This window comes from Trachurus trachurus (genome assembly GCF_905171665.1).
Source record: "Trachurus trachurus genome assembly, chromosome: 23".
NCBI lineage: Eukaryota > Metazoa > Chordata > Actinopteri > Carangiformes > Carangidae > Trachurus > Trachurus trachurus.
In genome coordinates, this window is record NC_139912.1 from 4,354,421 (window position 1) to 4,380,922 (window position 26,502).

General features: G+C 40.8%; 1 protein-coding gene across 2 annotated transcripts in view; it reads left to right on the plus strand.

Annotated features, from left to right (window-relative positions):
- Positions 1 to 26,502, plus strand: part of LOC311006681 (plexin-B2-like) — a 236,268-nt gene that overhangs the window by 112,567 nt on the left and 97,199 nt on the right. The window lies entirely within an intron of this gene.

Consider the following 26,502-nt stretch of genomic DNA (forward strand, 5'->3'; position numbering starts at 1 on the left):
AAGCTGACGTGGCCTTCGGTTGTGTTAAGGCTTTCTCTGTTAAAATGCAGTTTATTGGGGAGAATATTTGCTATTTAAGCGTCAGATCTTTATCATTTATGGTTTTAAATCGTGGAACAGGAGGTTGAGAGAGCAGCAGCAGCAGCAGCAGCAGCAGCAGCAGCAGCGAACACCAACAACTGTAGGTGAAATTTCACTCGGCTCAACTAATGTTCTACATATTTATTTTTTTCCAGCCTGAAGACATATTTATTTTCCGCCGCCCGGCCATAGATTGGGCTGATTGGGTCGGGGTAAATCATTTTTATAACTAATCCTTATGATGGATTTAGCCTTTCACTGTCTGGGCTGGATTAATACGTCCTGTCTCCTCCTGTTTGATTTAGTCGGCCTGCTGCGCTGCCATTAAACTACACACAAAGACGAGCTGATGGGAGGGGGCGGGGGTGATGATGATGATGGGTGTTGCATGAGATTTCCAGCTCAGCATCGGACCACCGTGCACTGTCATGAAGTTATAGTTCACAAACTTATTTTATTAGCATAGTGTTGACACAGCGAATGTCGGTTTATGTGTTAATATGTGTGTTTGGATCAGACACATGTGTTTTCTGTTATTGAAGACAATGAAGAACAGAGGTTATTTGTGTTTAAAGATGCTGCAGTCAAACATTTGTGAAGTTTTCTTAGAATATTTGTCATTTTTTTGGTCGTTTTAAAAGGAAATTGATGATAATTTTGTGATATTTTAATCCATGTGTGGCTTCAGTTGTGGATAAAAGGGAAAATTGATATTATTAATGAAAGGAAATTGAGGTTAAACTTTTGTGGCGTCGGTGACAAACTGAAGTTTTTCTGAAGTTGTTCATTTAGACGTTTTTATTTCACATAAGCTGCACATGATTCTATGATATATTCATGGGTTTTGCAGCCAATAATTCCCACTTATTGGCAATTATTTTATCAATTAACTGATTAATAGTTGCGTGTGGAGCCCACTGTGACGTCTGTGTTTGATTTGTTTGGGAAAAAAAGCAGCAAATCTTCAATTTTCACAGTTTTGAAGCCAAAAAAGAAGGAAAAATCAAAGGAAAAGCTGGAAAATTGACTGAAACAGCTGGTGAATGATTTTCCTATTGATACACTAATTGATTAATTGTTTAATTAACTGTTGCAGCTCTGATGATGTTCACTCTGTGTGTGTGTGTTTCTCCGTTGAAAACTTCTCTGTCACTTTATTGGATTTTCAACTCAACTCAGCTCAACTTGTGATTAATTTATTTAGTGGAGAGTTGTTTAATTAATTGATAATTTCATTAATTTATTATTTTATAAAGTGGAGTGTAGAGTTTAATGATGTCATGTCGGGTCGTCCCCCTGCTGCAGATATAATGATGCTGCTGCTGCACTCTTTACTCAGTGTGTTGCACCATAGAGAGTGTGTGTGTGTGTGTGTGTGTGTGTGTGTGTGTGTTGTGTATTTTTGACCTCGTGTCTGAGTGTCACTCCACAGTTTGCGTCTCACGCTGATGAAGTGTTAAAGATGTCGCAGCACTCAGTGACGTTCAGACACAACAACTCAGTAAATAATTAGAATATTGACAACAAGAGTGAAAAGAGGAAGAGGAGCCAAGAGACGAGGAGGAGGAGGAGGAGGAGGAGGAGAGCTGCTGGCCTGGAGTCAGCTCTGTGTGTGTGTGTGTGTGTGTCAGTGTCACCGATGCAGAGGCAGCCTGCCATGCCTCAGCGTGTTAATTATGTAAATTGGTCATTAGGAACCCTTATGGGGGGGCAGGATGAAACTGCCCAAACACAAACACACTCACACACTCACACACATACACACATGGGAAACTGGCTGCACATGTTAAGTGGGGAACAGGAGGAAAAGTAGGGCAGTGGAAAAAATAAAACTTTTCCTTGGACCTTTGAGCAAAGCACTTAATCAGGAAGGTTTCAGATTCACATTCTGGTGAAATATAACAAAGGAAATAATTATAAAAAAAAAAAAAAAAAAAAAAAAAGTTTCCACATGCTGCCAATTCACTTGAACCCAGTGTCATTAAGGAAATATGTCAGTGTAAAAAAACTGGGCTTTGTTACCGAGCAGGGTCACTGAAGTCACCTCTCCACAGTCTGTGGAAATATGAAGCGTGTTTACAGCCAATAATGAGTTTTTAGGAAACTTCATATTAAAGCTCCTTCAAAATAAAGGTAGATGTTTGTGTTAAAGCTCCATACAGTATAAAGGTAGATGTTTGTGTTAAAGCTCCATACAGTATAAAGGTAGATGTTTGTGTTAAAGCTCCATACAGTATAAAGGTAGATGTTTGTGTTAAAGCTCCATACAGTATAAAGGTAGATGTCCGTGTGTAGTGTGATTATAAAGCAGCTCTAGGTTCTATATTAATACTGTGAAAGTATCAAACTCTCAGTCCACAGAGAAATGCACACAGCCTGTATTCAGAAACTGAGCCTTAAAACTAGCCGTCAGGACTTCCTGTCACTTTGTGATGTCACAACAAAGCTCCGCCCCCTCACCACCTGGACCCAAACATCCGTCCAACAACAATTTGCAGGATTTGGTTTCTCTGAGTGTTTTATTCTGAAAACTGCTCTATTTTTTGTTGCATCACTCAGAAAACAGGCAGCCAATCAGAAGAGAGTCTCGGAACCTCCTCCTCTCTGATTGGCTGACACCGACCTGTTGTTACCAGAGCTCCAGAGAGAAGCTGTGAGAGGATAATGATGGAAAACGCTGGTTTTTAGTTCTTCTCATGGCCAAAAACTTCAAAATAAAACACAGTGAAGAGAAAAATTTGTACCTTTGAACCTGCAATTACATGTTTTTGCTGTTATCATGCAATCCAGTTCTTTTAGCTCCATGTTTGGTCTCCTCCAGTTGTTCTTACAGCCATTAAACTCTGCTCCAAGTTCACCAGCCCCTCTCTCTCTGGCTGTGTGTGTTTGCTGTTTGCTGCTGAGCAGGTACATGGAGGACACAGGACAGCAGCTTTCATTAGAGCTGTTTCTCTGGACTGAATCACCTGCTGTGGCCCGAAAATGAGCCAGAAACTGTGGAGCTGCTGTGTCTGGACTTGATAAACAGTGAAACTCTGAAACTCACTAGCTATAAAAGTAGGGGCTGCAGATTCGGGTGATTTTAGGTTCTCTGCAGGTTCACTGGCTCCAAAGACTCCTCTCACATCGTCATTTGAACTCGTTTTTTTTTTTTATAAGGGGGAAAATAAAGATTCTAGTTGTTTTGAGCTTGGACTTGTGACCTCAGTTTATCTCTGTGTGTGTGTGGTTGGCGTCCCGGGGTGCTTCATTGGTGGTGTTGTGTAAGCCATCAGGTGCCACACAGCTCACTTCGCTTCGGGCTGTTTGCTGCAGTTTGTGAGTCTTTTTCACTTTAAGAAAAAGCTCCCTTAAGCCTTTTATTTATTTATTTATTTCCCCCCCAGACACATTAGCTCAGTGCAGAGTGAATGAGGAAGCATTGGGAAGTAATTAGCCCCCTGCTGATTCCACTTCTAAAACTCCGTCTTGATGAATGGATCTGTCAGCGATCAGTGCAGGACTGCACTCCCTCTCTGTCTGCAGTCACCTAGACACTCAACGTAACACACAGATATCAAAGTGGACATTGTCTTTGATTTTTAGACTGGAGCTCTTGAGCTTCTTCTCTACTTTGTTTTTAGCAGCTCGGTGTGAAATGTATGTGACCTTTTGTGTGAAGGATGTTTGGCTGATTCAGCAGATGTAAACTTACTGTGTTGGAACCTCTAAGACATTTAGAAATGATTAAATCCATCAACAAATGTGCTGTTGTGATTATTTTTGGGAAATTTGCACCATATAAAGGAGCCAAATTAGCTGTCCTGTTTGCAGAAAACCCATTCATGCATTGGATATGTATGAAACTGGAGGAAATCTGGCCCACATTTCATCTCTAAGCAGATTAAATGTTTGTTTATATTCACCTTATGTCCTTACTAGCTTAGTTACTGGTTAAAGTAGCCGAAAGTTCTGTTTCTAAGCAGATTGGGCTAATTGACAGTAATTGATGATGCACATCGATCAGCCATGATGATTTCCTCTGGATGTTTAAGTCTGTTTGGATCTGACTCAGATAAATGACTCATTCACCTTGTGCTGTGTCCTTACATCCAGTGTTAATGATTGTCCTTGTTAACGTAGGTTACAGTTAAATGAGCGGAATTAGCTGTTAACATCTCCTGTTTGCAGAAAACCCATTCATGCCCAGGTGCAATATGATGAAACTTTAAAAACTGGAGCAGTTCTGGGCTACATTTAATTTCTAAGCAGATTAAAATGTTTGTGTTCAAGTGTCTGACTCAGTTTTGACTAATATATTCATTTTTTGTAGCATGTTGGCCTCCAGTAGGCTAGGCTATATGATTGCTGAATTAGCATCTCCTGTTTGCAGAAAACCCATGCACAGGTGCAATGAATAGGCCTACGTATGATGAAACTTTAAAAACTAGAGCAGTTCTGGTCCACATTTAATTTCTAAGCAGTTTGAAATGTTTTGGTTTAGGTGTCTAACTCAGTTTTGACTAATATTCACCTTGTGTAGCATCTTGGCCTCCAGATCGCTGAATTAGCTGTTAGCATCTCCTGTTTGCAGTGAATCCAGAAACAACTTATTATGTTTCTAAGCAGATTAATTGATATTAATTTAAGATAGTTAAAGTCTGTGTTCGGCTCTGACTTGGCTAAATGTGTCATTCACCTTGTGCTGTGTCCTTGTTTGCGTACGGTTAAAAGTAGCCGCATTAGCATCTCCTGTTTTTTGCGGGGAGCTATCACTGGGTTTATAGAGTCAAACTGAAAGTGAATCAAATGTAAGATGTGATGTTAGTGAGTTGCAGTGGAGCTGTGAAGCAACAGAAATGATGATGATATCCTCAGGAAGAGGAAGTCACACTGAGTTAAAGTCTCGTCGTTTTTTCAGATTTGTTTTGAGTTCTGACCCAAATTCACCTCCTGCAGCCTGTTTGTCCTGATCCCGTTCAGCTCTGCAGCACCCCATGAGGAGGCTGGGACTAGACTCCCTCTCTCCGGTTTTGCTTTGCTTTGCTTTGATTTGCTTTGACCCTGCTGAATGTCCACGTCCACTAGCTACAGACTTAAACTTCCTGTCATCATCTCATCTCTCTCCCCGTGATTAAAAAAACGCCGTGCGGGACAATGAGATAAATCACAGAGGAGGTGTTGTAGATTTCCTCCTGTCGTCTTCGATTCCCCCGGCAGATGGTTTCCTTCAGCAGAGGACGTTGCTGCCGCCAAACGTTTGAACTCCAGCTTCCAGTCCTCACATAGTATCTGAGATGATGAGAGATGAAGGGTGAAAAACAAGCTTGTGAGGGTTTACACTCCTCTTCTCACTCTGTCTCATGTCTCCCGTCGTTTTTTTTTCATTTTCTTTCTTTCTTTTTTTTTCCCAGTGTCTCCAAACATTTGTCCATCTATCAGTCTCCCGTCAATCCCGCCTTTTCTCCGTCCATCACTCCGTCTTCCTCTCCGTCTTTGGTATTTATTGCTATCCATCTCTCTTTCCATCTGTCTCTTCCTCCGCGCCTGTCAGACGACTTAAGTGATAAGAAATGGCAACCGTATCAGTACGACAGGCTGTGTGTGTATGTATGTGTGTGTGTGTGCAGTGTATTATTGGAGTGTGTGTCGGGCTGGCTTGTCAGCTCCAGATGTCATTTTGTCATCGTAATTTTCAGACGTATCGTCCTGAATTCCTGTAGAGCTCAATTTCACACACACACACACACACACACACACTGCAACACACACTGCTGTTTCTGTCTGTGGTCATGTTAAACTGATGGACAGGGAGGAGGAAGAAGACAAAACACTCACAACAGAGACATTCTTCATGTCAAATGTGTCAAACAGCAGTTTAGAGGAGCGAGGACTCCCACTGAGTCTCAGACAGGCCGTGTCTATAACCAACCCCCGACCTCTGACCCTTCAGGCATTGTCTCCGCTCTTTAAAACTCCTCCTTTAACAAACTTGACTTCCACTTGACGGCTGATTTCCCTCCCGCAGAGTTCGTAACCTCAATCTCTGTGCCATCCAGAAGGAAAATTAATACCAACTTCTCTTTAAGTTATTTTTGAAGTTCAGCACTGCAGAGACCCAAGTTGCATACATTTTCAGTGAGGGAGGGAGTGAAGGGGGGGGGGGGGGGGGGTTTGAGTGGATTATCATTTTTAATTCAAAAAGCTCACCCATCAAGTCAAATCTATTGAACGTGACGGATCCCTACAGAGCCGAGTTTAAATGGAAACGAGAGAAAGCAAAGATCTCATCTGCATCGCTGCACGAAAACAGGGACGTTCATTCTCCTCCGTCAATAAAGCAGCTATTTGTGTCATTAAGAAGTAATGGATATGCAAATTGTTCCTTAAATGTATATTTGTTTTGCAGGAGTATCTCATTTTCTCACAGATTTGAAAAAACATGTTTTTTTTTGTTGTAATTTTCACAGTTTCACATCCTGCTGATGGTGATTCCCAGAGACCGTGTTGCCTATAAGGATTGACAACATTACAGCTCCCTTTAACAAAATAAGCTCATAGTTTGTTTGCGCAGCAGCTTATTATGACTCCGTATTTACGATTTGTTGCCAGGCGACACCTAGTGGTCATAATGAATATGACAGGAGCCAATGGGAAAAGTGCAATGACATGACATCAAGAAGAGAAGAAAGAGGTTGTGGTGGATGGATGAATATGATATGGCTAAGAAAGCTCCAAATGAGGTCACCAGAGCAAGATGACGTCGCCTTTTTGACCAATATTTTGTGGCCATTTTTGCACAGTGACGTGTCGTCCATCTTTATTTACAGTCATTGATAATTGTTTGACCTAATCTTCTTATTATGATCATTTTTTAATTGTTTTGTTATTTTAAAGCAGCATTTTATTAATTAGTATGACTGTAAGCAACATAAACTTTCACTTGGACACATGTTTCTGGCCCCCTGATGAATTAAAGTCCAGTTTTAGCTCAGTTTTGGTCACCACCACCAAAATGAGCTCTTTTACTGCTAACATGCTGCACGCTCAAACGATTTGAGGAGGCCGCAGTCGGTTGTGAATCATCTTTGCTTCTCCTCCTCCTCCTCCTCCTCCTCCTCCTCCTCCTCCTCCTCCTCTTCTCTCACATTACACACACAGTCATTAGGGCAAAATGTTCCTTTGGAAATATTGATTGCTGCAGCTTTGAAGATCGTTTTAATTACTTATATCTACAGATGAGATTGAGGAGAAGCGGAGGTGAACTGTGACCAAGATCAAAAAAGGAATTTAGTTTACAGTTCATGACCTTCCACTTCTCTCTGCCGCCGCCTCATCAGGCTTTTAGCTTGTAGCACGTTTTTTTTCCTTTTTTGGTGATGAGCAAAGAGAGCATCAAAGTGTTTCTTGTCATGTAATCAGGCGGTTTCAGAAGTTATGGAGAGGAAAGAAAAGCAAAACGCAAAGAACCAGGTCAAACGGCAGGTTCAAGAACATGTTTTTCTGAAGAACCGGGGAGACGTTTCACCTCTGACTGATGTCTTTAAAGGGATAGTTCACCCAAAATTGAAATATAATCACTCATTATCTACTCACCCTCATGTGGACTAAGGGCTGGGAGAAGTTTCAGAGTCCTCCGTGGCTTCTCTGAGTCAGAGGGGGTCTCGGCGTAGCACTGCATGTCCATATAACGGTTGCAAATGGATACCAACTGTCTTGGTAACAAAAAGACACACCAGAAAACATCCAAATACCTCCATGCTGCTCGTATGTAATGTCCGTCTTGTATTGAAGCCCCAACATGAGAAATTGTCCCGAAAAAAATTAAATAAGTCTATTTTTCCGCTACAAACAAGCTTGAAAAATAGACTTATTTAATTTTTTTCGGGACAATTTCGCATTTCGGGGCATACATACATACAACCTCAGACACAAACGACCAGACAGCATCATCACACACAGATCACGCTTTTTCAATAGTTTCTACCCGGCTACAGTCAGACTTTTAGCAAACACAAAATAACCCGGGCACATGGCAACACAACACGCACCCATCTCAGTAGCACTTGGCACGTTACACCTATTTATTCTTACATTTATTTACTTATAGACATAGATCTCTGGCCTTTTTTTAGAAATGTTATGTCCTTGTCCTTTTTTAATCCCAGGCTTGAGCCTTTTTAAAGTGTTTTTCATTGCGTCTTGTATGTCTTTGTGTGTTCTCTTTTGTTTCTCCACCTGACCTGGAACAACCGTACTGTACAAAAATTCCTATGTGTGTATGCACAAATGGCAAATAAAGATTTTCACTTTGACTTTGACTTTGACCGAGACCCCCTGTAACTCCGAGAAGGCACGGAGGACTCTGAAACTTCTCCCAGCTCTTAGTCGACATGAGGGTGAGTAGATAATGAGTGAAATTTCAATTTTGGGTGAACTACTGTATCCCTTTAACCTCGTTGTCAGGGTCACTGATGTTGTAACTATGTTGTAACAGGGTAAGAGGTGTTGTGTTGTGTAGTCGACCTCCTCCTCTGGACTTGACCCCAGCTGAACCATGCACCTGTTTAGTGGTTGTTTGTTTTCACAGATCTATATATTGTAGGTGTGAGCGTTCTCCCCCCGCTGCATCGCACTGCAAACACACCACATTGCTTTTTTTTTTGTCGGGTGTATACTACTGTGCAGCGTGCGGTCTGTTGGATTTACCAGTTCTCTGTCTCTGCGTGTTGTTGGGGGTTTTGAAAACTGCAGGGACTCAGATCCTTCTGAGTTCTCTCAGATACTCCACACACGTATGGGATTCGGCGCGGCGCCTCCCGCGGCGTCGGTGTGTACTTCCTGGATCTCGCGGCTGTTCTCACAGCTTGACGTTTCTGAGGAAGGAGCAGCGAGGTGATGTTTGGTGGAATTGAATTGCACAGCGTCCGTCGAGCCTCCTGAAGCTCAAGAAGATGATTCTTTCAGTATAATAGTTTTGAGACCTACTGTAGCGATAAAACCGATACATGAGCAATATTCAGTTTGTAAAAAAAAATACAGTTACATTACACAACAACCTTTAATAGAAAAAACTGACTGAGGTTGTGTTGCCTCATCTTTCTAAGACGGTTACAACCAAAAAAAAAAAACGAGATCTGGCGCCACGCTGAGCTCTATTACCAGTTTCCTATGAGATCTTATTTTGGAGACTCTATTATATTTCATGCGTGTTTTCTCAACGGGATAAGATGAGTCACCTGCAGCACCTGTAGAGATTTGTTATCTCCCCGAAACTACCATGAAATCGCACAACATGTGGGCGCAGGCTGAAAGAGAAGCCGTAGTGGAAATACAGTCATTAAAATAAACTACTGAGAATAGTAGGTTTTTATTTTTGGGGGTAAAAAAAAAAAAGGCAGCTGCAGCCTTTTTTATTTATTCTCGTGCAGCGCTTAATCTGATTAGTAACGGGGTAAATGGTTTACAGAGAATATATAGAATATAGTTAATTCGGGCAGGAATGCGTGCTGTAAACAGGGAGGATGGTAAACATGAGGGTCTGCAGCAGGACTCGACAAGCCCTGCACAAGTGTGAGGACTCTCTGCTGACTTCATGGTATGTACATTAACTCTTTTATTCCCACGCCGGGCACATAAAAGTCGTAACTATTGTCTTTAAAAAGCAGCGAGAGTCCGTTTCCCTCCCCCGGAGGTCGCGACCTCATCACTTTCAGCAGGAGAGAGGGAAGTTGTTGGCAGCCGACAGCGACAGGAAATGAGCGTCTTCATGCCTCCGTAGCTGCTGTAATGTAGGGAAATATGACCCCGGACTTGACCCCACTCTGTGGATTGTGTAGTATAGTATAGTATAGTATAGTACAATACGACAACAGCAGCTGCCTGTAGGTCGTCAGGCTGCTGTTTAAACTGTGAGAACAGTTATATATACACTGGACAGAAAGAGTGAGGTCATTCACCTTAAATGGAAACAGATTCCTGCTCTGAAATATTTGGAGACACGTTAAGTAGAGTTTGAAAATGCCTTAAAGGGATAGTTCAACATTTGGGCAAATTGGCCCATTGCCATAATCCCTATAGTCATAGTAGCAGTAGGTTCGTTACCTTTAATTGTCGGTGCAAGCTGTTTTTAGAACGGCGGAGCAGAGCCGTGAGCTGCTCAGAGCTACGCTACGGAGGCTCATGGGATTTCTTGGTTTCCCTCATCAAACTCATCAAATACACAATCCAACAACTTTTAGAGGGAAATTCGTGCAAAACCGCTGATGTGCGTTGCCTTCAGGGACAGTTTTTCATCAAGCAGTCTCTGAATTTCCCTCTAAAACAACTCTGTCTGGTAACGTTGTGTTATTATCTCATAGCGTGGTGAATGTGCAGGTCACAACTTGTCCACCAGAGCGTTGTGGAGTTGTTGGATTGTGTATTTGATGAGTTTGATGAGGGAAACCAAGAAATCCCATGAGCCTCCGTAGCGTAGCTCTGAGCAGCTCACGGCTCTGCTCCGCCGTTCTAAAAATAGCTTGCACCGACAATTAAAAGGTAATGAACCTACTGCTATGACTATAGCGATTATGGCAATGGGCCAATTTGCCCAAATGTTGAACTATCCCTTTAACGTCAATAGAAAACTATAAAAAACATTTGATTTAATTGCAAAAATATCAAATGACACTGGAATTGGTTTAGTGTTTTACAATAATCCCAATAAAGTTCTACATAATCCCTCCCCTTACTATCTTTAATAGCTTTTTATTAACAGTAGTTAACTTGAATTAAATATCCTTTCAATTACAAAGCCCTGAGTGGTTTCTGACAACCTCCAGCAATTATGTGCATCTGCGTGCAGCCTGATAGGCGAGACCCAGGGCGATAACAAAACAAAAAAGATTCACTCCCTAAACTCAGGTTTCCTTTGAGCTGACTGTGTTTCTTAAAAATTAATTCAGTATTTCCAAGAGAAACTCTGCTTCGAGTTTGGGATTTTAATCATAACTTCCATTAAGTTCTACTGAGAGATTTGATGAAGAGAGTTTTTTAGTGTTTAAATATTACACCACAGTGGACTCTTTAAAATGATCACACACATATAAAAAAAAAAATGTTCAGTGTGGAGCCCTAATATCCTATCACAGAATATTGTATTATATATGTATGAAAAAAAAGTTATTAGATGATTACATAAAGCAGCTTTGAAGACCTTTTTTGTTTAAAGTGTTATAGATTTCAAAATCCTCAGAGTGTTAATTACAAGTTAACGTGCTTCAGTGGTTAATAAAAGTGTGAAAATGATCGCGAGAGCGTTTCAGAGGCTTTAACTTTGGAAGTAAAAGACTCAGAGACGTATATCATGACTCTATACAAGGCCTGTACAGTTTGATTTATGTCCCATGAGGCACATCACAGCAGGGGGGAGGATGGTTCGGATGAAAGATGCCTCGATCCCCCCGGTGGGAAACCAGGAAGAAGCAGCAGCAGCAGCTCTCCATCCCTGCTATATCTTCCCATCTGACTTGTCTATCACCTTCTTATCCCCTGTTCCCCATCTCCAGGCCTCGCTCGCTCTGTTTCCTATGACGGTAACCTGAGAGAGGAATGAAGGGAATGAGATTCAGAGAGAGAAAGAGAGCGTGGGCATGCAGGAAAGATGGTGAGAGATAGTGAAAAGGGCGAGATTGGAAAGAAAAGGGCAAGGACAGGTATAAGAGACGAGCTGAAATTAAAGCCGGAGTGAATAAGTATGAAAGTTCGACAGGGTGCAAAAGGGGGGGAAGAAGGCGGCGAAGAGACAGGGGAGTGTATGAGAGGGAGAGATAAGGTTGGAGGGTGAGAGAGGGTAAGTAGAGGGTGAGGAAAAGAGCAGCGGTGGGAAGTAAATAAAGAGCATTGGTGTGAAACCGATGCACAGGGCTGCTGCTGTGCTTTTTATTAAAAATCACATGTATGTGTGTCAACTGTGATATGACACATGATCGTGTCTGATTGGAAATATATTGTAGCCTAGTTTTTCTATTTTTTTCTTTTAGGCTACAGCTCTTGTCAAAATGACGTTAAATAGCAAAAGCAACGTGACGGCAGAGAGAGCGAGAGAGAGAGAGAGACGGTTTCTATAATCCAATCCAGTCGATCAGGGTTCAGCGCGCAGATCCATGACTCACCTGTATTTCACCTCTCATTAGAAGAGAAGTGAGACAGCCATATGTTTCAGTGGAGGAGTCTCTGTCTGCTGTACTTTAAATCTCTTATTTCTGGGGTTTTTTCTCTGCTGCTGTAGGTGGCAGGAACTTCAGGAAGATTTGGAGGGTTGGTTACAATTAAGAGCCATCAGAAAGTGAGGAGAAGGGGTGAGGCTAGCTGGTTAGCATGCTAACTTCAATAGAAATGATTAAAACGAGAGGTAGGCTAATGTCAGTATTATCTTTGTGCCAATAGCAAAACTTATAACTCCTTTAATACAGGCCGATAAGATTAAAAAAATAATAATAATAAAAAGCAAAGTAGCTAAGTAGTAGCCTATTTGGTAAATGAGCTATTTTAGCTGTTTATTCATAGCCAATGTTAGCATTAGCAGCTGTTTACTTGTGATTCTTGCCAAGACTACAAGGTGTTATAAGTGACAAGATGGGTTGAAGCTAGTTGGTTAGCATGCTTATTGAAAAAAGATTGTTTGAAGGCGAGTTAAAATTAGCGTAGTTTGATGTTAAGTCATGCTTCTTTTAGACTGATAATTAAGCAACTTTTGATAGCATCGTTAGCCATGTAGCAATAGATAGGGTAACCTAAAAATAGATCAGGACAGGCCTATTAGAGGAAAAAAGTAGGCTATGCATTAATTAAATGAGCTATGTAGCATTGCTACGGGGCTAGAATTAGCATTAGCAGATCCTATAGGGAATCTGTGAAAAGGTATACAGCTTAGCTGCTATTGCAGGAGGGATACTGACTCGCTATCGGAAAATGATGACATGAGGCTAACAAGGTAGCATGCTAACTTCATTAGGAGAAAGGAAGTTATAGAAATGGAAGAAGATGGCTGTTAATGTTAATGTTAGCTATGCAAATAAAGCACTGTAGGCTAATGCTCCTCCCAGTGGTGATGGACAGTAAATTGATAAGTTTTCTTTTGTTTTTCTCTCAGTTGTTCTTTCCTACAAATTCAACTCAATCCCTTAGGCCTTTAGGTATGTTTGGATGCAGTGGTGTGTGGCGTATATTGTCATTGACTGTAGTGCAAGTTGAACCATTTGTCGACCTGCGTCTTGCACAGAAAAACCTTCAAAAATCCCACCCAGCCATAGAAAACATATGAATAAATCTACTTCAGTCGGTGTCTCCTCCATTCTCGCCTCATTTTCTCTCTCGCCGGCTTTAGAGCCTCTTATGTCTCGCTCTCTCTACCTTGATGGTGGAGGCAGCGAGAGGAAGGGATGACACACCGAAACCAAAAGTCACAGAGTGTTGGAGGCAGAGATAGATACAAAAAAAAGAAAAAGAAAGAGGGAGAAAGATGAAAAGCGCAAGAGAAAAGGATGGAAGAGCGGAGGAGAATGACGGGAAAAATGAGGGAGAAAAGTAGGAATTGCAACCAATGAGAGAGAGAGAGGAGTAACCTTTTCTTCCAGCTACTGCTATAATTGGATTTTGACTTTCTGCTGTGTGTGTATGTGTGCGTGCGTGTCTGTCCTTTTGTGTGTCCGTGTGTGTGTGCGCGTGCACGGAATAAGTCCTGTTCCACCTCTCAAGACGATAGATCAGATAGAGACCCGAGAAAATGACCAATTCCTCCCTCTTTTCTCCGAGTGGGGTATTCAACACACACACACACACATCCAAACACACATTGCCTATACACATTGTGTTACTTACAGCTTTAGTGTTTTTATAATTACGTATAGATATAGATTGTGTATAGCTATTTGGCTCTGTGCTGAAAAACAAATCAAATCCTGAGAGTTTGTTCTGTGAACTTTGTGTTCGAGAGTTTGTTGGTCAAACGTTCTCTTGTTTTCCACCTGGATGGCAACAAAAAGAGACGATGTGGAGACACAAATGTCCGTCACTGACTGAGTGACTGAGTGATAAAGTTACACAATTTTTTGTTTGTGTAGTTTTACCAACCATTTTAGCTACTGTCTTTCAAGATAATCACCTATAACAAACATTTGCAACTTTAACTGCTTATAAGACCATATTTAAACCCTATTTATATTTGTTGACTTAGTGAGTGAGTGATAAAGTTATATAATGAGTCAACTGATGGAGTTCACTGCAAAAACTCAAAATCTTACCAAGAATATTTGTCTTATTTCTAGTCAAAATGTCATTTCTAGTCAAAACATATCTCATTATACCTAAAATATGTATATTTATACAGTTATACATAAAAAAGTAGCTTGTTTTTAGACACTTTTTACTTCTTTCAAGCATATTTTCACTTGAAATAAGTAGATAAATCTGATAGTGGATCAAGTTTTTCTTTCTTATTATGAGCACAAAAAACTTCCTTTCACTGGCAGATTTTTCTACTCATTTCAAATAAAAATTTGTTTGAAACAAATGAAAATGATCTAAAAACAAGTTGATTTTTAGGTGATGAGTCTTATTTTAAGTGACTAGAGTTTAATTTTGACTAGAATTGAGACATTTTGACAAGAAATAAGACAAATATTCTTAGAAAGATTTTGAGTTTTTGCAGTGTTGCTGATTGCTTTTCCAAAATTAGTCGGTGCAATTATGCCATGGCACAGGCACCACTTCTTGTTAGCTTGTATTGATTTACTAACTTTTCTAAAGCACCTATAGCAACAAACCTTTTGGGAAAACCTCAACTTCCATATAAATGGGTCAGGTTTTTGCTTCTCTTTCCACATGTTGACCACACCCAGATTTTGCACTCGTCTTACTGTATTTAGTCATGGATGCTTTATCTTTGTGTGACAGTGCAGAGCAGCGCTGAGGCAAAAAAAAGCTGCTTTTGCATGATTCACACACATACTGTATTTAAATGCAAATCTCATGTACAGTAAATCCGTCGAAATATGACTTCATGAAATCTAATACATTCAGCATTTTTCTCAGCAAATGAAAAAAAAACATCCAAATATTGACAAAATACAGGAAGAAGAACAGTGACGTTACTTATTAACTTATGGAAATTAGTTCTAGTTATATCTATAAAAACAGGAGGTTGTTTTCCACTAAACTCCTCAGGTTGTAAATCGTTTGGCAGTTGGATGAAAACCTGTTTTGTTTTTTTTGTTTTGTTATTTTTCCCTACTCTTGTCCGACAGATAAAGGCAGCAAATTGAGCAAATAGAAACAACAACAGCAGCAGCACAAGTAAACCAACAGATAACAATGAAGTTGGAAAGGGGCCGCAGCTTTAAGAGCGCTGAGGTGGAAAAAAAATGTAAAAAACATTCAAGTCGCTGGGTTGTTATCAGGAAAGTTGAGAGTGGAACTGATGGCAGGAGGGACGATAGTGAAAACAGCAGATGGCAGAGGAGAAAAAGAAGAAGAAGAGGAAGAGGAAGGCAGGCGGGATTACAGACATGTTGGCTGTGTTTGCTGATATTAGTCCTTTATTAAAAATCCCCCCTTCCTTTAAAAAACACTCCAGAAAATAACTCTTGAGTTGCATTAATTCACTTCCAAACCGTCTCTGTGAGCTTCTTTTGTCTGTTTATCTTTAGAGACTTTCACATTTCACTGAAGTCTGGTGATGAGATCTAAGAGTCTCTGGGCCAGAAACTGATTCACTCCTGGTGCACAGCCAGGATTGTTTTGCAAAGTAGGGCGTTTTTTTAGCATTTCCCATGAAGCATTGCTTATAAAAACACACGCACACACACACACACTTGCTGTCATTAAAACAACAAGTTGAGAGTCGTGTGCAGCCTGAGCAGATACATGCTTTTTAATTTTTCAGGTTTGTTTCTTTAGGTCTTAAACTCTGTCAACTGTGTGTTTTCTTTTTCTTTTTTTTTAATATATAGGCCTATAATTAAAAAAAACAACATTGTTAACAACAAAAAGTTCTGTGTTAAAGTTAAATGTGAATCAAAGTTTTCGGATTCATCTGCGCAGAGTCGTATACTCACCTTATTAATTAGTCTAATTATCTCATTGTGTGTGTTTGTCAGTGTAGTGGGTTCGATGTTACTATATTTAGTGGTTTCACTGATCAAAAAGAAAACAAGGCCCGCGGTGCTGTCACCATGGCAACTCTAAATTATTTACACCCCACACAGATTTCACTGTTTAAACCTTTTTTTTCAATTATGTTTTATTGTTTTCCCAGAAACTCAGAGGAAATAATTTCTCAGACTCTTAAGTATTGAAACTAACTTTTTTTTCTTTTTTTTGGCAAATTATGGAGATTTTTTGTTTTTCACAACATTTGACCTCTGAGCAGCTCGAAAACAAGTCTAAAACACAAAAGAGCCGTGCTAGAAGCAGCTCTGCCAACACAGCACCACATCTACTTAGTTTAGCATGTTAGCGCGCTAAACAAATGTGCTAATTAGCGCGAGACACAAAGTAATACAGTTGTGAGGCTGATGCATAATTAGTTTTGCAGCTATTTGATTCTGAACCAGAAGTGTTGGACAAATTAAAATAACGATGGCACCAAGACGAAGTGGTAAACTTTTTTTTTCTCCCCCTGTTAACAACTTACTCTCAGAATTAGCGCTAATTAGCGGCGGCTGGTTTGACCTGCTGCCGGCAGCCGGCAGCAGCAGCGGCGGCGGATGCAGATGAGAAGCCGCTGCCTGGATGTTTTGTCGATCGCCAAGGTGATTATAGCTCATCCTGTTCCAAATTATAAATGTTGTGACGCCCGTAGACGACCTTTGACCTGCGCCGAGGTGCCGCTTGAAGTCGAGAGTTTATACTAAATGTCCAGCGACGATAAAACCGACCGTATAAGTTGTGAAAAGTTTTCTCCGCCACAGAAAAGGTTCATCTGGAGCAGATAAGTTTCCTTTCAAAATAAAATAACATTTCTCATGCATCTAATTTCACTTCCAGACTTTACTTCTCCACCAAAACTTGAAGAATAAATTACAATATGTGGATGTTATTTCCAAAAAAAAACCAGTATAATATCTCAAACTACTTCATCTGCATCAAAACCCAAAAGAACAGATTTCCACTCAACTCGCGTTGAACTGAAAGGGGATGAAGAGAAAGGAATTAGGAATTAGAAAGTGTCTCACTCACACAGGGTTTGTTCCTGTGTGAAATATGACGTAATAGTCCATATTGAAGATAATGGCAGGATAACAAAGTGCTGGTAATGATATGATATATGAAATCCTCAGCAGGAAACTAATATCCAGCTGTTATCGCTCGCCAAGTTGTAGAGGAGAAATGAAGGAGAAACTTTATATTAAAAGACCCTGCAGCTCTTTGTGTCGATCTCGCTTCATATTCCAACTGAACTCTTCTCAATAATGCAGCTTTGACTTCTGCTTATTAAAGAGATGCTGCTGCTTCTCTCTGCTCCTGCAACTCACTCACTGGAAGAAAAAAAAAACCAACAAGATTCAAATGTGATTAAGCAAATTGAGAAAAATAAATGTTTGCAATATCATCCACTGTAATTATACAGCGCTCAGTGCTATTAATAATTAATTATCTGCACATTTGTTCAATCTGTTTTCATTTAATATGACATTTTATAGCTTATGTAATGTAAAGATTGTGTTACATAAAGACTGCGTTAATCATTTTAATAATTGGTCCTATCAGTTATTGTCGTCTTTTATCACTCTGACTATCAGTTTCAATTAATTAATACGTTTTTTTGTTGTTGTTGTTGTTTTGGATGAAATCATAGCTTAGTGATAACTTTAATTTCCTTTTTCTTAAGCATCATGTTGCTTTTTGCAGGAAGACTGCTTTTATTCATTATTTTTAATTAAACCTCTTTATTGTTTTTATATTATTCACTTATATATTAAACCCATAAAAGATTCAAACATATAGTAAAATAAAGCTAATGGAGCAAAAACATGCATATCTATTTATAAATTATTGATTTTGATTAAACCGCTTTATGGCTTTTTTAGTATTTGAACAGGAACACGAAAGACCCAAAGGTGCTAGTAAAATAAAAGTGAAAAAAATAAAATTATTTATTCATTTTATCTGATTGGACACTTGGGAAGAGCGAAACAAACCATTATGGAGCTTTTTGGATGCTTCATAATGAAAAATAATAGGAGTAAAACCCTCAGAAACTGCAGCATGTATAGCAGCTTAAGATCCAGATGTTTCCCCTCTGCAGCTGGTGGAGACCAAACATGGAGCTATAAGAGAGGGAATGCTGGACCTGCTACCGGCAACAAAACCAAACCAAACCACAAAGTGAAAAAAATCTCACAAAACAATGCAAACAGAGACTTTATATGGGTATAGGACTCAATCCCAGGAGGCTTCATCCTCCTCCTCCTCCTCTTGCAGCTGCCGTTCATCTTCGCTTGTGGTGTTTTCCACCCACAGGACAGCGACACTCACTGTTCTCTGTTTACCGCAGCTCCATGTGTGTGTATGTGTGTGTGTATGTGTGTGTGTGTACGTTTATGTGTGTGTGTGTATGTGTGTGTAACCTCCAACCGTCTGCAGAGCCCAGAAAGGCCATGCACACTGGTTCATATTTAATTCATAGTTTATGATGCATGTTTTTCTGTCGGTCTCTCTCTCCGGGGTCTGCAGCTCCTACACAGAGGCCGCTCAGCTCGGCTCAGCTGCTTTCCTTCTCCTCCCAGCTCTCACTTGTCACCTTCCTCTCTTCACGCCGACTTTTCATGTTGGGACGCCTCCCCCACCTCCCTCTATCCCTCCCTCCCTCCTTCCCTCCATCCCCCCTCGTCCGCTTCCTCCTGGCGCTGAGATCTTCAAAGGAAAACCAACACTGACCCTCTCCTCCTCTGTTCTCCTTCGCCTCCATCTCGTCCTCCCTAGTCCTCTCTCCTCTTCACTCGCCAGCAAATCAAAAAGCTCTTCTCTGACCTCCCTCTTCACTCTCTTCCTATCTCGGCCTCTGAAAAAAATGCAAAACTATCTAACAGCCCCTCTCCCTGGGACTTTGAGTGTGTTTTTGTGTGTCTATATTTACACACAGGGACGGACGAGTCAATTGAAGGACCTTCTCTCTTTTTTTTTCAATGAAGGAGCTTGAGGAGACAAAAAATAACAGATTAGATCTCACAAACAGCGAAAAGAGTCCAGAGAGCAAAGAGAGAGAAAGAAAGAAAGAAAAGAAAAACACTCTGGAAATTGGAGTTGAACTAACAAAGCACAAGGGCGAGGACGCCTCTCTGCTGCAGCTGCACCTGATTATTTTATCAATTGATCAGTAGTTTGTTTTGTCTTTAACAATGACAGAGGGGGAGACTGTGTCCTCAGATGTCTTTGTTTTGTTTTCGACCGACGGCTCAAACCTTAACAACATTCAGCTAAAAGCAGGAAATTGTCACATTTGTCTCAATTAATTGCCATTTCAGTTAATTGACCAATCAGTTGAGCTGTAATTTGACTTTATCACATTTATTTTACACCATAACTAATCACCACAGCTGTACAGTCCATTTGCTTCCATACAGGAGAATTTGAACATCTGATTTTAGTTTTTTTTTACACCAAAACCATGTTTATATGTCTACAGAAATCGTCAAAAATGGTCTAAATTGCTGGTACACTTGACTAAAACTTTGGAAAGGAGCGCAGCACTCAATGAGTTAAGCATACTGTATATCTATTGGTATCATTCAGGAACTGCTACTACTAAATTTAGCTACTTTAAATGCTTTAAAAGGCTTTAATAGCAATAAATCAGGTTCCTGGTTGTAAATAAATGGAGGTAAAATGGTCGATCTCACAAGTGTTAAAGTTGATGAGACGTGTAGCGACTCAGATTCATTCAGTATATTTCCATGTAAATAGATCATCCCATAGTTTACTTTATTGGACTCTGTGCAACAGGATAAACCATGAAACTGGAGCAAGAGGCAGATTACATGACGAGCCCTCTTGGCATGTTTAACCGAGTCCACACGCCACAGTCAGGAAAAGAGAGAAAAACTGCCAAAAAAAAAACATTTTTCATGAGGGAGAAGTGAAGTCCTGGGTGGTCGCTGTCCGGAGGAGTCCCCGGTGTGTGTGGGTGTGTCTGCTGATGTAAAGCTGTAAAAAATGGAGCGTGTATCAGTGTATGGACAGTGACAGTTACATAAGAAAACAGATGTGAGATAGAAACATGTGGCGGAAACGTGGGAGTGTGAGCAGTGTGTGCCAAAATCCACCATCACATACATTAATTTAAAGAGGAGGGAATTTAAAATAACAACAGTTTGTTAGTTCATGGAGAGGGCGAGATGTTGGGAAATTGCAAGAAATATGTTTGAAACTGTGTCTGTCTTCAAACAAGAAAAAACACAGAGATGTTTTGTACATTGATAAAAATGATACTTTACCCGACAAAACCAGTTCATCAAGACTTAATTTCAGTGTCATTCTGTGTTTGAATAGCTGGAAGAAACTCTGGGAAATGATGAGGCTGTGTAAATATTTGGTTTCAACATTCAGCAGGAGTTTAACAATCTGAAGAGCATCAAAGACGAACATGAGTTATACGGACGAAAACATATAAGACAGTGTCATCGGCGTAGAAATGTATATTTGAATGTCATTTTCTGTAAATAGATATAGTAAATATAGTTAGTAAATAGGAAAAACGCACCAATTAGTTACAATTATGCTAATTGAGTCATTATTTCATTCATTGTTAAGTCTAAATATCAAAAGCTGACTTGGTTTCAGTCATGAAACAATGTGAGTTTTAAAAATGTGGATTAAACAAAATGAAACGAAGCTTTAGGAAGTTGTGAGGACATTTTTCATTAACCTCTGACGTTTTATAGATTAAATATTTAATCTTTAATTCATAGAAATGATCAATCAATGACAGGAAAAAAGTCCCTTCGACCCAAATTGAAAATAAAAATGGGCCGATAATCGAACCCTGTGGTACTCCTAGAGGTGTTCCAACAGAAAAACCTCCTTACAAGATTGTCCAAACTCTATCTATCTATCTATCTATCTATCTATCTATCTATCTATCTATCTATCTATCTATCTATCTATCTATCTATCTATCTATCTATCTATCTATCTATCTATCTATCTATCTATCTATCTATCTATCTATCTATCTATTCGTTCCAGTATCAGTTTTTAGTTATTCTATGTAAAACAGTGTGTTGTTCACTGTGAAACGTCCGATTCTTCACCTTCTTCTTAGTCTGACAAATATTGATTATCAATCATCACATACACTTGCATGCATTGTAGCTACTCTCTCTATTTAAACCCATTGACACACGCACACACACACACACACACACACACACACACACACAGCTTTGTCAGTCTGAACACATTTTCTTGGAGAGATCAACAAACGGAGGAAGCTGCTCCTTGTCTGGGAAACGTGTGATACAATAATTACCGTTAGTTTTAGTTCCTGAATCTGAGAAACAGCTCCTCTGAATCAGATTTGGCTCAAAGTGTTGATTCCTTATTAGACGTATGTGCGTGTATGTGTGTGTCTCTCTGTCTGTGTGTGTGTGTGTGTGTCTGTGTGTGTGTGTGCATATGTCACCTATTCATTTCCATGCTCCCTGTTCAGGCGTCTGTGCTTCCTCCAGCCTACTGTTCTGGCTGTGTTATCTCAACATCAACACACACATGCACGTTTGCGCACACACACACGCACATGCACACACACAGACACATGCACGCACACACACACACACTCTGAGGGTATAATAGCCCTGGCCAAGCATAACAGGAGAGTGCAGAGGCAGGTGCTATTCATAACATCCCTGCTGTAAATACTGTGCTGTTAGCTCTCTGTGTGTGTGTCTGAGTGTGTCTGAGTGTGTGTGTGTGTGAGAGTGTGTGTGTGTGTGTGTGTGAGTGTGTGTGTGATAACCCAAGATAACCTCACCTCACCTCTGAAACACACACTCACTCCTCCTCTGTCCTTCTTCTAAACTTAATTCTGTCTCCAGTTTTCACCTTGTCCTCTTATCTGCCCTTTATATTCTCTATCACACACACACACACACACACACACACACACACACACACACACACTCATTCTCATTCTCTCTCTCTCTCTCTCTCTTGTTCCCACAGAGTGCAGTGGTGTAATCAGCGATTCATATTGTAACAAGAGATTAGCGCTGCTCAGCTAAAAATCACAATCTGCCCTGTCAGATAGCACGGCTAGCACAGGTCTGATGTAACACACACACACACACACACACACACACACACACACACACACACACAGTCATGGTTATAATATAGAAAAGTGCTACCTGCAGCGGCAGCATTGAATCTCTATAATTGGCGTCTTCTCTTCTTCTATCAGACTTTACAGCGGCTCCTTTATAATTAACTACGACGGCCTAATAACTGCAGAGCTTCACTTAACAACACATTATCATACTCCACCTCCACCTTTTCATTCCTGTTTCCCTCACGCCGTCGCGCTTTGTCACACCTGTACTCACCTGCAGAGGCCGCAGCTCGGTGACGTCATCCATCAGCCTGGTAAACCGGGGTCACATCATGTCTCGAGGCCGTGCCGCCGTTTAGACGGGACAGAAAAAGCCTGTTTTTAGAAGAAGTCTCTTTGTGCTCATGCAGCCTCGCCGCTGCTGCCGCGGTGGTGGTGCATTCACTGCCTGATGGCCAGCGCTGGAGGAAGAAGAAGCACTCACATCTCTGAGTGAAAGTAAAAATAGCAAAGAGACAAAAAAAAACAAAAAAACAACTGTGATTCAAGTTAAAAGGATAGTTCAACATTTTAAGAAACTGGCCCATTGCTATAATCCCTATAGTCATAGCAGTAGGTTCGTTACCTTTAATTGTCGGTGCAAGCTGTTTTTAGAACGGCGGAGCAGAGCCGCGAGCTGCTCAGAGCTATGCTTCGTCGGAGGCTAATGGGATTTCTTGGTTTCCCTCATCAAACTCATCAAATACACAATCCAACAACTCCAAAACGCTCTGGTGGACAAGTTGTGACCTGCACATTCACCACGCTATGAGATAATAACACAACGTTACCAGACAGAGTTGTTTTAGAGGGAAATGCAGAGACTGTTGATGAAAAACTGTTCCTGAAGGCAACGCGCATCAGCGGTTTTGCATGAATTTACCTCTAAAACAACTCTGTATGTTCTAAAAACAGCTTGCACCAACAATTAAAGGTAACGAACCTACTGCTATGACTATAGGGATTATGGCAATGGGCCAATTTGCCAAAATGTTGAACTATCCCTTTAAAAATCCTGCATTTAAAATCTGACTGAGGTTCAGAAATAGAAGTTGCACACTCAAAAAAACAAAAAAAAACAATAACGTACTGTACATTATTGGATTAGAATAACTAAAGTTGTGGCTAATTTTATGGAGTTTATGTGCATTTAAAGCAGCAGAAAATGAAAGTACCTCCTGTTTGTATGTTCAGATATTAACCTCACCTTCCTCACTCTTCACCTTCATCACTATTCATCTCCTGCATTTACATGCTCTTAAGAAACAAGGTTACAGTTGCGTTTTTTTTTCCTCCACTAAGCTTTTAAATGCCACATTAACGAGACACATGGTTACTGTAATCGCAGGCCGGGGGGGATTAGAGAAACCTGATTTCCCCCCAAAGCCAAGAGAGGGGAGACAAAAGCCTCCACCAGGGGGTGAGGGAGGGGAGGGGGGGGAGGGGGGGAGGGAGCGACACTGCGTGAGGTGAATCTGAGTCATTACTCAGTCAAATCTGAACTCATGGGAGTGAGTTTGTTTAGAAGTTTTCCTCAGTGTCACAGTAACTCGGTGTTTATTGTATATGTATGGATTTAAAGAGGTGACGCTAACGGCTAATTCAGCTGCTTTTAATTATGCAAATTAGCAAAAAAAAATATATAAACACAACAGATCAGCACCAACCTGTAGGCGACAACGTTACAGAGCTTTTGATTTGATGAGCTTTTATAGGATTGTTCTGTCTTGATCACACTTCAAAGAGGCTGAGTGTTGTACAATCACCGGCCTCTTTATTAGGTACACCTGTTTAACTGCTCGTTAATGCAAATGTCTAATCAGCCAATCACAAGGCAGATTGAGCAACAAAGGGGATTTCAGTGACTTTGAATGTGACATACTGTAGATGTTGGTCTGGTTGTTTAATGATCTTCTACTTAAACATCTTCAAGGTTTTACCCTTAAAGGTCCAGTGTGTAAAATTGGGGGGGAAACCGTGACATCTAGCATTCAGATTCAAGTTCGTCCGCAAAGTGACGGTGGCCTCCGAGGACAAAAAAACGTGTGCTCCATTCGCAAACTTTCAGGTTTATAACTCAAAAACTTCTCACTATTCGACCAACTAACTTTCCTTCCGCCTTCTTCGTCATTAGTTTATTTAAGCACGCAAAACTCTCTGGTTGGCTGGATTTTCCATTCAGGCTGCCGTACAAACATGGCGGCGCAAGATGGCAACACTCTCTAAAGCAAGACCCTTACTATATGTATAAGAATAATTCTAAGGCTGCGAAACCCAAACAAATTTTATTTTATAGTGATTATACACTTATACAAATATATTCATGGGTAGGATATTCAGATTTTGCCGATAAACCTTGACAATTATTACACACTGTTTCTTTAAGAGTCTCTGGGTGAAAATGTCATACTGATGTTAGAGGTCAGAGGTCAGAGGAGAATGGTCCGACTGGTTGGAGCTGGTAGAGAAGACGACGGTAACTCAAATAACCACTTGTTGCAAACTGCAGAGGAACATGTGGGAACCTTGAATCCACAACAGGAAACTGTAGCTACAGTTCAACCCTGGACAGTAGACGAAGAAGTCTTGAGTCTTGATTTCTACTGCGACTCACTGAAACCAGTCCAAACTGGTTGTAGTGAGTCCATATTTTTTAATTTCCTCCTTTTCTCTGCGCAGAAGAAACTTTTTAAATTACCAGGACACGTCCTTCTGGATGAGATTTAAATTACAGCAGGGCCAGTGAGTTCACACAGAAACAGTGGGTAATTGTGGCTGTAATTATTAGTGTGGTGTGTGTGTGTGTATGTGTGTGTGTGGCGGGGGTGAGAAATTACCCGCCACCACTACACACACTCCAGACGGGATTAACAACCAGTGACCAGGGTGATCAGGTGGAGTCCAAACCACAGAGCTGCTGCAGCAGAGTGAGACGGTTTGTTCGGCCAATCAGGAGCAGGAAGGATGTCTTGGTTTCCCCTCATCAAACTCATCAAATACACAATCCAACAACTCCACAACGCTCTGGTGGACAAGTTGTGACCTGCACATTCACCACGCTATGAGATAATAACACAACCTCACCACACAGAGTTGTTTTAGAGGGAAATTCATGCAAAACCACTGATGCACGTTGCGTTCAGGGACAGTTTTTCATCAAGCAGTCTCTGCATTTCCCTCTAAAACAACTCTGTCTGGTAACGTTGTGTTATTATCTCATAGCGTGGTGAATGTGCAGGTCACAACTTGTCCACCAGAGCGTTTTGGAGTTGTTGGATTGTGTATTTGATGAGTTTGATGAGGGGAAACCAAGAAATCCCATGAGCCTCCGTAGCGTAGCTCTGAGCAGCTCACGGCTCTGCTCCGCCGTTCTAAAAATAGCTTGCACCGACAATAAAAGGTAACGAACCTACTGCTATGACTATAGGGATTATGACAATGGGGCCAATTTGACAGAATGTTGAACTATCCCTTTAAGAGCCCAGTGTGCAGAGAGAGCTGTCAATTAAACATTTATTTTGAAAGTTTAAACAAACAAGTCGCTGTTTTTTTTTTTTGTGCTTTTTTCCTCGAACGCACACAGTTTGCGAGTTACACTTTTGACTTGATTGTCTTGTTTACAGTGTGTGTGTGTGTGTGTGTGTGTGTGTGCTTGTCTTGTATGGGTGTGTGTGTGTGTGTGTGTGTGTGTGTGTGTGTGTGTGTGTGTGTGCTTGTCTTGTATGGGTGTGTGTGTTTGCCTTTTAGACAATGAATGTTCTATGTCGTGTAATTGTTTCCTCCTATAAGCATTCACTATTAACACACATACGCACACACATACACACACACACGCGCACACACACACACACACACACACAGACGCACATCCTCCAGGCTGAGTGAGAGAGATGTAAACTAAAGGTCTCTCTATCGCTCTGCAGCAGCCGGCTGTCACTGGCTCAGATACCACAACACAACAGCTACTACTACTGCTGCTCCACACACACACTATTACACATACACACACACAAGAACACACACATGAAACACACACACACACAGACAGACACACACTCTTACACAAGCTCGAGGCTGCTGTAACATTTCTGTTT